The following is a 7899-nucleotide window of genomic DNA, read 5'->3' on the forward strand; positions in this document are numbered from 1 at the left end:
TGTGGATGGCTCCGATCTTGATCGACGGTCCAGGGGGTTATTTAGCTTTATTTAGGACTCCTAATCCCTCTCTAATTGGGTTTAAGCCCTATAAAAGACCGGGAACAGTAAACAAAGAGGTAGTGGTTTTGGTTTTCTCCAGTGGATGCACCGTACGTAACTCGAAGAAGAGAGGAGGGTTGTGACGCTGAGAAGAGAGGCAAGAGCAGGGCTGTTGCCCAGCTATGCAACCCAAGAGGGGGGGGTGAATTGGGTTTTAAAAATTTTAGGCTTAACTAATTACTTGTAAAAATTATATATCAAAAGCTTGATGAATGAAGAGAGATACTTTGGTTTGAGATTAATTACTTAAAACAAGAATGCAAGGATATAATGGAGAATTAGAGAGAAACAATAAAGCATGCCACAAACACAATTATTTATAGTGGTTCGGTGCCAACCTTGCACCTACGTCCACTCCCCAAGCTCCTACTTGGGAATTCCAATCCACTAAACTTTGTATTCAACCCGAATACAACCGTCGAAAACTCCGACACTAGCTATCCCAAGCTAGTCCACTTGTTTCCCGGGTACAAGCCGACCCACACACTCCGATTTCAGGTTCGGATCAACCTTTCCTTGTTTTGGAAACCCTCCAAACAAAAACAATTGCTCACAAGATAAACTCAGTTTAGAGCACAAATTAAGTACAAGAATAGTTCCTTAAGTGAGCGAATATAACAATAAATACGCTTTACTCAACTGAAGAAGCCCTTCTTGGATTTTCTCAAAGTGGATGAGAGATGAAGCAAATGCTTGAGGAGTTGGTGAGCTTGATTGAAGGCTTCTTGAAGGCTGTGAATGAGCTCTTAAATGAGGTTGAGAAGTTGGCTTGAGAAACTCTCTCTTGAATGCACTTGAAATGCCCTCTTGAATGCTCTTGATTTTCTCTTTTCAAATCACTTGAATGCCTCTTGGATATTTGGATCTCTTCTTTTTGTTTTCCATCTTTTGAACCCTTTATAGCCTTAAGAGACAAGGGAAAACAAACTAGGCAGAAAAAGAGCCGTTAGAGCACAAAAAGTGAGCATTAAAAGCAACCAAATCTGGCCAAAAACTAGCCGTTACAGGCAAATCCCGTCATATGAGTCGACTCATGAGTCGACTCATGCCTCAGGGGTCGACTCATGAGTCGACCTCTGTTGCAAAGTCCAGAGATTGGGTTTCTGGATTTTCTTGGCCCAAAACAGCAGAGGTCGACTCATGAGTCGACTCATGCCTTGTGGGTCGACTCATGAGTCGACTCACAGGTCGTGCCAAGCCAGAAAACCAGCGTGCCATGGCTAATCTTTGCGTGCCAATCAGCTCATAGTTTCATGAGTTGACTCATGAGTCGACTCATGAACTTCAAACCTTTATAACTTCAAAAATATAAGTCCAAAAATCATGAAACTTTCACCAATAGATTACATATCATTTGTTCTACATGATGATGCTATCAAATCAGAGTTTTGATGAAATTACGATTTTGCCCCTGTAGAGCATAAGGTCTTTTTCACATAAAAAATATTTGTATCCCTTCAAACTGTTTTTGTAGTCATCAAAATCAATCTAGGAGCAACAAGGGCTCTGGAGAAGCTTTTGGACAGCGGACGTCAGGCACTTCAGGGGTTCAGGGGGTCTTCCAAGAGAGAGAGCTTTTGTGAGGAAAACTTCTAGTGAGAGAGAAATTGGGTGTACAAGGGTTGAGGATGAGATCTCCTCTTGTAAAATTTCTTTTTTATAGTGAAGTTTGCATGTCCCGTGGAGGCGAGCCCTTTTATTGCTGATCCACGTATTTTGATTGTTTTGTTTTGTTTCTTCTTTCTTCCTGCTGCATCGCGTGATATTGAAAAAGATCTTGGGAGGTGGTGTCCTGGCCAGACATCCACCCAACAAGTGATATCAGAGCAAGGTGGTATAAGGATGCAGTTTGCAGCGGTGGTGAGCAAGACTAAAGATGGAGAAGACAGGAACAATCAAGATGGAGATCAACAAGTTCGATGGTAAGAGTAATTTCTCCTTGTGGCAGGCAAGGGTGAAAGATGTGCTCATCCAACAGGAGTTGATCGATGCTCTCGTGTGTGATGAGAAGCCGACCACCATGGAGGTGCGGGATTGGAAATGACTACAGATGCAGGCGGTGAGCACCATCCGCATGTACCTGACGGATGAGGTGGTGATCCATGTACTGAGCGAGACTTCTCCGACGGTACTGTGGTTGAAGCTCGAAGAGTTGTATATGGTAAAGTCTCTCACCAACACTCTTTTCTTTTGGAGGCAATTCTACCAACTGCGGATGGCTGAGGGACAGAGCGTGCAGGAGCATCTCAGCCACTTCCAGAAGATCCTCACCGACCTCCTCAGCATTGGTGAGAATATTGAGGAGAAGATCAAGGTATTGGTTTTGCTGGCGTCGCTTTCTCCTTCGTACGAGTCTTTGGTGACTGCTCTTCTAGTGGGGAAGAGCACCATCAAGATGGACGAGGTCACCGCGGCGATACTCCAGAATGAAGTTTTCAGGAGGGAGAACCCAGCTTCGAGCTCAGATGGCGGTAGCTCAGCTTTGATGGCTTCTGAAGGAGCAGGAGGCGGTAGACAGAATGACAGGAGATCGCAACGAGGGCGGTCTAAGTTCAGGAGGGACTTGAGCAAAATCAAGTGTTACCAGTGTGAGGAGTTGGGGCATCTAGCCAAAGATTGTCTTCAACTCAAAAATCGGATGATGGCTGCTGTAGCGACGGCTGGCAGCAATTCAGATAAAGATATTCTGGAGATATCTGACGAGATATCTACTTCTTCCCAGCAGTGGATATTAGATTCTACATGCCCCTATCATGTATGTTGCAGAGAGGAGCAGTTTGACTCCCTGAAGAATAGTGAGGGCACTATATATCTGTCGGATGGATTGAACTGTGCGATCAGAGGCATTAGGACAGTCAGCTGGAGGACGCATGATGGTGCAGTGAGGATATTGGGGGAGATTCGATACATATCCAATTTCAGGCAGAATCTTATCTCACTTAGCAGACTGAATTCGAGAGGCTACAGGACGGTAGCTGGTGGAGGAATCCTGATGGTGCTATGCGGCGATAGGATTGTACTGGAGGGAAAGAAGGGGAGCATAGGACATTATTACCTGGCAGGAAGCCCAGTGCGAGGTGGAGCTTCGGGAGCCAGGTGGAGCCCAGAGCGAGGTGGAGCTCCAGGTGGAGGCGGATCAGGCACGAAACAGGTGACTCGGGAGGACGAGAGGCGACGTCGCAAGGTGAGATTCTTATTTCCGCAGGACGATGCCCCAAGCAGTTCTCAGGTCTGGAGGAGCACAGCATACGACGGAGATGGGATCAAGCAGCCTGGCTCGACTCTTATGTTTGCCTATCCATGATCAGCAGATAATTACCCCAGGGCATGGGGGCGAGGAGATCCAGAAGCTCTCGAAGTTTGGAGGAGGCCGAATATCGAGTCGAGGTGGAGATTGTTAGGATTTGATATCTTGAGATTCAATCCACATTAAGCCCACAGCGAGGTTCGCGGTGAAAAATGGAGTCTAACGAGATCAAGATCACTTCAAACGAAGCTCGGATGGGGGAGATACAAGCTTTTGAAGTCGGCACGAGAGCCGAGGCGGCGGAGGACCGGCGGCGGCCGGCGGCGGGCCGGCGGAGCGACGGCGGCGCAGCCACAGGCGGCGGTGTGCGGCCCAGGCGGGGCCAATGTGCGGGACGTGCGGCCCAGGCGGGCGCGCGGCTCAGCCCGTGCGCGGGCCCGCACGCGGGCCGACCCAAGCCCAGGCGTCTTGCTTGGGCCTGTACCCTGGTCCACCATAGACCGAGCGGTCCACAGCTGGGCCTGTGGACAGTGTGGGTATTTTTCATGCATTTCTTGCGGTCCACGATACTATTTCATGGACTGGAGCGCAATCCGACGGCGTGGGTGGCTCCCGATATTGATCCGACAGTCCAGGGGGTTATTTGGCTTTGTCTAGGATTTCTAATCCCTCTCTAATTAGGTTTAAGCCCTATAAAAGGCTGGGAACAGTAAACAGAGAGGTGGTGGTTTTGGTTTTCTCCAGTGGATGCGCCGTACGTAACCCGAAGAAGAGAGAGAGGGTTGTGACGCTGAGAAGAGAAGCAAGAGCAGGGCTCTGGAGAGGCTTTGGATAGCGGACGTCAGGCACTTCAGGGGTTCAGGGGGTCTTCCAAGAAAGAGAGCTTTTGTGAGGAAAACTTTTAGTGAGATAGAAATTGGGTGTACGAGGGTTGAGGATGAGATCTCCTCTTGTAAAATTTCTTTTTCATAGTGAAGTTTGCATGTCCCGTAGAGGCGAGCCTTTTTATTGCTGATCCACGTATTTTGATTGTTTTGTTTTGTTTCTTTTTTCTTCCTGCTGCATCGCGTGGTACTGAAAAAGGTCTTGGGAGGAGATGTCCTGGCCAGACATCCACCCAACACACAAATATTTTATCATAGTATTGGAGCCATCGATCTCTATTTTCCTGTAGATCCTTTATTTTCAGTAGTTCTGCAGATTATCTATTTTTGATAAATTATTATCCAAAGATTCTTTATTTTTCTGATGAATCTGCAACTCCCGTCGATCGCTTTTTTTCTTAGCTTCAGATCTTTGGTTCTCTTTTCATCATTGCATGGCGAATTTCTCTTTTCATCTTTGAGTGCAAGCCTTCTCTTCTACGGTATTTTTATCTATGAGGATCATCGGCCTTGGTTGTCTTTTCTTTGAGTGCAAGCCTTCTCTTCTACGGTATTTTTATCTATGAGGATCATCGGCCTTCGACTATCTTCTCTTTGAGTATCGACCTTCTCTTTCGTAGAATTTTTATATACGAGAATCATCATCCTTCGACTTCCTTCTTTTTGAGCATCGACTTCTTTTCTATAGTATTTTCGTCAATGAAGACAATCAGCATCCAACTGCTTTTTTTTTTAGTATCAACCTTCTTTCTTATGATATTTTTGTCTAGAAAGATCATCAACCTTCGACTGCCTTCTTTTTGAGTGCTGACCTTCTCTCTTGTAGTGTTTTTGTTAGAAAGAATCATCAACCTTCAGTTTCTTTCTCTTTGAGCATCGGTCTTACTATGACCGTCACCTTCTGTATTTTCTCACAGTCACATCATCTCCATCAGTCAGATCAGCAGATATGTTAATTTATCATACTAGCTTTTGAGTATACGTGATCTAATTTTCAAACTTAAGTTGGCATCTACAATATCATATTGAGTTTAAGGAGAGTGTTAGAATGATTTTAGGTGATCACATGATTTTAGATGATCACATGATTTTAGAGATCATATAACAATTCATAATATTTTTTTATTAATGCGATCCCATAGTATTTTTTTATTAAAATTATTCTATATCATTTTTCTTTGTTAGCTTCATTCTGTATCGGTGGTTATTATTTTTCATTTTCGAAATCTGTATACCAGTATAAATAACCTGTGAAATATATTAAATAAAATCAAAATAGAGATAATAAAGCTCCTTCTCTCTTTCTTTTCTCTCTAATTTTTTCTCTTCTTCTCCAAATATTTTATCATTAATCATGTTTTTAGATCCCACAATTCAGATGGCGTTTGATGAACCGGAAGCTTCCTTCTTGTGAGTGTGTGTGTGTGTGTTTGTACGTAAAATGGTGAGAAAAAAGCAAAAGCTACTTGTGATATGTAATGCCCTGAAACTTGTCATTGGAATTTCTGTCCAAAGATTACGGGAGCTAGTTCATGTGAAATATGCTTCAATACCAGCACATAATATCCTACTTTGCTTTTGTTCTCTCTTGTAGATAATGGCAAGCAGCACAATCAAACAATTGTAGAAGTGGGTGTCCTTTCACGTTATTCCTTATTTAACACGGAACTTGCATCTGGGCTACAGTTTCTCAGTAATCATACCTGAATAAGAAGAGCTTTGGATATTCAAGTTCTGTGCATCCAAGTTATATATATCTCGGAAAGCTCATATATTTGATGAGGGAAATGTTAGAATAAAGCTTAAAAAACTCCGAATGTAATATAAGAAAACTAACAAATTTTATTGTTTTCTCTTATTGCAGATAGATGACTTTTAGAAAATCACAAAAATAAATAAAAAGTATAATTGACAAATTTGAAAGGATGTGCAGCATGGTGCTAAGGTGTATTCCCACCTGTTCCTCGTACAAAAAAATCTGAAAAAATAAATTCTTCGCCTGCTAACACGAAAGAGGTTAATAAATATCCTTTCAGCACCAAGCAAAATAAATAGAAATAGTAAAAAAAATAGAAATTAAAAAATTAAAAATTAAGCTGAGAAAGAATTTTAGAAAATAAAATATTGATTTTATTTTTTCATAGATATTTGATTAGGTTCAACGTGATCCTTTTATAGTCATCTGAATCTGACCGTTCAGACCCATTAAAATTTTTAATTATGAACTCAATATTTAAAAATTAAAAATAATAATTAAAAAATTATAAATATTAATTAAAATATTAGCAAGGTGCTTATTCTACATTCATGCTGAACTACTTGTGTGTTAAAGATTTTTTTTCAACCACCTCAATATCCCAAAGTGGCTTCAAAGATCCCTCTTTTTCCGATATACGAGCAAAGGATTTCAACATGCATTGTCAAAAGGCAAGCACGTGGAGGGAAACTTTTGGAAAAATGTTGAGCAAAACGTTCCCTCTAACAGAAAACGTTTCCGGTTGTAATTGCGAGCAAAAAGTTCATCGGCCTCGCATCCACTGATTTGGTAAATTCATGGCCAACCAATCCATCATGTTTGGCAACAAATTGCTGACCAATCACGATGGATGGTGTTCGCAGTGGTCACCATGGCTAGTTAATAACTTGCCTACAGATTAAATCCTTTTATTCGTCATTTGACTTGGCCTAGCGATCAAAGCTTGTGAGGGCCAAATTTTCTCAAAAACTTTGATCTAGTGAATAATGGAGGATTTGGCTTCTCCGGCCTCCGTCCCTCCTCCATTTCTAGGGTTTCTTCCCCTCCACTCTTCCTTCGCTCTCCATGGCACCAAGGAAACTGAGAGCTTCGAACAGGAATCCCGAGCTCATCCACGGGATCGAGAAGTACTCGCGGTCGAAGATGTACCACAGGCACGGGCTCTAGACGATCAAGGCGAAGCACGGCCGTGTCTTTCCACGCCACAAGCCCAAGGAGGTGCCACCCAAGCCCGTCGAGAAGTCAGGATGCACCCGTCGACCAATCTTTTTATTAAATCCCTATTATTGAAGGAATTCTCCCCCGGATCCTCTTTGGAGCCGTTGGCCCCCTCGATGGCAGCCCTGCTGCTATGGCTCTTGCGGGCCAACTCTTCTTCCTCCTCCTCCTTTCGGCTCCCGACACCTCCGCGGGACGAGACTCTGGAGCGGAGACCTCGGTCGGGGGCTTCTTGGAGAAGCTCGAGGGACTGCGGGCTCGACGTCGGAAGGGGGCGTCGACGGCAATGGCCGCCTGAGAAGACGCGGCCGAGCTCGTCTCTTCTACCCTTGCCCTCTTCGCCGCCCCCCAGGATGCAGCGCCTTTCCTTTTGTGGGCCTTGAGACCCTTGGCCAGCATCCGAGCTGCGTCTGCATCCATATCTGCAATGAAGGAAGACCGGCACAGCTTAGAAAAGAGCAACGACAAAAGAGGGAAGTGGAAGTCGAAATTCGGTGCGGAAAGCTTCCTGATATAAGTAGAAGTGGCCAGGAGGAGGGGCGCTAGCCCGGTCAGTTGGCCCGAAAAGCTCAAACTCGTACTCCGGAGGAACTCCGTACTGAATCCTGATCAGCGAGAGTTCATCCAAAGTTGGAGTGCTAGGAATGGTGTCTGGTACAAAGATCGAACGAGGTTCATCTATGGAACTAAGA

This window comes from Elaeis guineensis, chromosome 16, assembly GCF_000442705.2.
Source record: "Elaeis guineensis isolate ETL-2024a chromosome 16, EG11, whole genome shotgun sequence".
NCBI lineage: Eukaryota > Viridiplantae > Streptophyta > Magnoliopsida > Arecales > Arecaceae > Elaeis > Elaeis guineensis.